Source organism: Gekko japonicus, unplaced genomic scaffold (assembly GCF_001447785.1).
Source record: "Gekko japonicus isolate JY-2015 unplaced genomic scaffold, Gekko_japonicus_V1.1 scaffold6346, whole genome shotgun sequence".
NCBI classification, from domain to species: Eukaryota; Metazoa; Chordata; class Lepidosauria; order Squamata; family Gekkonidae; genus Gekko; species Gekko japonicus.
Window position 1 is genome coordinate 3,647 of NW_015162664.1, and position 3,994 is coordinate 7,640.

A 3,994-nucleotide genomic window follows, 5' to 3' on the forward strand; every position below is an offset into this window, starting at 1 on the left:
TATGCAGTACATTTGTTATTAGCCACCACTTCCTGCAGCAGTGAATTCCACGTGTTAATTAATCTTTGGGTGATGAAGTACTTCCTTTGTCTGTTCTAAGCTTACTGCTCATTAATTTCATTGAGTGTCCACAAATTCTTGTACTGTGAGAAAGGGAGAAAAGTACTTCTTCCTCTACCTTCTCTATCCCATGCATAATTTTGTTCCCAACTGGTGCTATCAAGTCACAACTGAATTATGGCAACCCCAGAAAGGGGCTTTCAAGGTGAGAAGCGGAGTTGGTTTGCAATTGCCTTCCTCTGCAGAGTCTTCCGTGGTGGCCTCCCATCCAAATACCAACCTTGCTTAGCTTCTGAGAGCTGATGAGATCAGGCTGTGCCATGCACCTTCCCTAAATGTATTTATTTACATTATTTATAGTTCACCTTTGGGATGTGGAATGATATAGTACAGGGGTGGCCAAACTTGCTTAATGTAAGAGCCACAAAGAATAAATGTCAAATGTTTGGGAGCCGCAAGACATGAACAAATATTGCACATGTTTTTATTGAAAAATATGCAAATTTGCTTTTTATTAACATTAAATGAGACTGCCAATATAAAAACAAAAGGTGTAAAAACAGATATTGATAATGATATTTATTTGTCCATTGATATTTATTTGTTTGCTAATTATATTTATTTGTCTAAGAGAGAGAGAGAAAGTGAGACAGAGGTGGAAAGAGAGGGGAAAACCAAAGAAAGTAGATAGGGAGGGAAGGGAAAGGAAGAGAGAGAGAAAGAAAGAGAGAGAGAAAGGTGGAAAGAAAGCTAATAGATGGGGGAGGGGAGGAAGAGAGAGAGAAACAACGAAAGCAAATAGATGGGGGGAAGGAAGGAAGTAGATGGGGAAGGAGGATGGAAGGAAGAGAAACAGAAAGGTAGAAAGAATGAAAGAGGTGGAAAGAAAGGGAGAAACAAAGCAAATGGGGAGGGAGGAAGAGAGAGAGAGAAAAAAGAAAAAGAAAGAAAGAAAATATATGGAGGAGGAAGGAGGACAGAAGAGAGAGAAAGGAAGGGAGAAAGAGAGAGAAAGGTGGAAAGAAAGTAAATAGATGGGGGAGGGAGGGGAAAAGAGAGAGAGAGGTGGAAAGAAAGCAAATAAATGGGGGAGGGAGGAGACAAATGCCTTCTCCAAGCCGACAGACTTCAAATGTATTTTCCCTGCCCCCGCTGCCATGCTGGCTTAGCTTGGAGAAGGGATTTGAAGAGACAAATCCCTTCTCCGAGCCAAGCCAGCTGGCCGGTGTGACAGTGGGGTAGGGCATGGAGAACACATTTAACTTTAGATGGGGAGAAAGAGAGAAAGAAAGAAATATGGAAAGAAAGTGGAAAGAAAGCAATTAGATGGGGGAGGGAGAGAGGTGGAAAGAAAGCAACTTTAAATGCATCCTCCACGCCCATATGCTGGCTGGCTTGGCTTGGAGAAGGGATTTAAAGGGACAAATGCTTTCTCTAAGCCGGGGGGGGGGTGGCCTTTGAAAAAGCATTTAAAGTTAAAGTTGCTTTCTTTCTCTGCTCCCCCCACTTCAAGCCTTCCCAGGTAGGGGAACACTGGCTGGGGAAGGCAAAACCAATCAGGAAGGCATGCCTCCCTTTTGCTTCCCCAGCCGTCCTGCCAGGAGTCGCAGAGTATGAGTGAAAGAGCCACATGCAGCTCCTGAGCCGCAATTTGGCCACTCCTGATATAGTACAGCCACAGAAGAAGAGCCCTGCTGGATCAGACCAATAGTCCATCTAGTCCAGCATCCTGTCTCAGACAGTGGCCAACCAGTTCCTCTGGAGGGTCAGCAACAGGGCACAGAGGCCGAGACCTTCCCCTGAGGTTGCCTCCAGGCTCTCGGATCCAGAGGTTGACTGCCTCTGAATGTGGAGGCTCCCCTCAGTCACCATGGCTAGTAACCACTGATAGTTTTGTCCTCCATGAATCTCTCTAATCCCCTTTTAAAGTTGTTCATTCCTGTGGCCATCACGACATCCTCTGGCAGCAAATTCCACCTTTTAATCATTCTCTGTGTAAAGTAGCATTTCCTTTTGTCCATCCTGAACATCAGCTTCATTGGATGCCCTCGAGTTCTAGTATTCTGGGAGAGGGAGAAAAAGTTCTCTCTGTCAACTCTCTCCACCCCCACGCGTAATTTTATAAACCTCTTGTCAGAAGCGAAGCAGATTTGGTGCTTGGATGGGAGACCACCAAGGAAGACTTTGCAGAGGAAGGCGATGGCAAAACCATCTCTGCTTCCCACTTGCCTTGAAACCCCTTGCTGGGGGTCACCATCAGTTAATTGCGACTTGCCAGCACTTTACACACACAGAGTTCACCTTTCTCACTTGAACTCAAGGCGGATTACAAAGAGTGATGGGACATTCAATAAAACCATGCAATAGCATGAGGATTCTAGAAGTCTGGAACCAACCCGAAATCTAAAAAAAACCCCAGATCTCCTCTACCACACTGAAAATTATTGTCTTAAAAAAATCTTCAATATACTTTGGTACTGAGCATTTTCAGATAATTGTACAATTTTAAGAAAACCATGCAGCAGAACATAAGAGACGCCAATGTTGGATCAGGCCAAAGGCCCATCCAGTCCAACACTCTGTATCACACAGTGGCCAGAAATACCAGTGCCATCAGGAGGTCCACCAGACTTCTCAATATCTCTGTGTGGCAAAGAATCCTGTTAGTGAAGCCCCCCTCCCTGGCTTAGTTCAATGAATATCCCAATTGTGAATGCAGGACACAGTCTGAATGGAGAGGAAGTGTAATCACTAGGATATTTTTGGAATCACCTGAGACAGATTCATGATATCTCCGCTTCTCGTCTCTCCCTCCTCCCAACAGGAAACGTCACTCTGGATCCAGACACGGCTCATCCCCAACTCCTCCTGTCCCAGGATCATAAAAGTGTGAAGCGGGAAGACAAATGGCAAGAGCTGCCGGACAATCCCGAGAGATTTGACCAGTTTGGCATTGTGCTGGGATTCGAGGGCTTCACCTCAGGCAGAAATTCCTGGGAAGTCCAGGTGGGGAGCGAGGGAGAATGGGCGGTGGGCGTGGCAAGAAAATCCATGAGGAGGAAGGGGGAGGTCACCCTGAGTCCGGAAGGAGGGGTCTGGGCAGTGGGGAGGTGGGGTGGTGGATACAAGGCTTGCATCAGAGGGAAGAACCCTCCTCTCAACACGGCCGGGAAGCTCAAGAGGATCCGGGTGACCCTGGACTGTGATGGGGGCCAGGTGGCCTTTTTTGACGGTGATTCGGAGGTCGAGCTGTACACGTTCTCAGCAGCTGCATTCTCTGGAGAGACCCTCCAGCCCTTCTTTTGGTTGTGTAAAAAAGCCCACTTCAGACTTTTCCCATAAGGCAAGTCAGATCTCCCTGATAGGCTGCATTCTCCAGACCTGGGGAAATGAATCGTTAATTTTACAACACCAGACCTTTATGGGATAAGAGGCCCTTTTCTTGTATATCGAGTGCATGATTCTCGCATGCGGAGCCAATGATCCAAAAGGGGGATTAGACAGATTCATGGAGGACAGGTCGATCAATGGCTACTGGTCCTGGTGACTGAGGGGAACCTTCACATTCAGAGGCACGAAGCCTCTGAATCCCAGAGCCAGGAAGCCACATCAAGGGAGGACCTCAGCCTCTAGGCCCTGTTGTTGGCCCTCCAGAGGAACTGGATGGCCACTGTGTGAAACGGGATGCTGGACTAGATGGACCACTGGTCTGATCCAGCAGGACTCTCTCTCTTATGCTCTTCTCTGTAGTTAAAGGACCTCTGCCTGAAAACCTGGAGGAACGCTGCCAGTCTGAGTAGACAATGCTGACTTTAATGGACAAATGTTCTGATTCAGTATAAGGAAGGAAGTATCATGTGTGTTCATGGGATGACACCCCTTTGAGAAGCGTAGACAGGCACAGCCAATCACAGCTCACCGATCCAGCCACCGC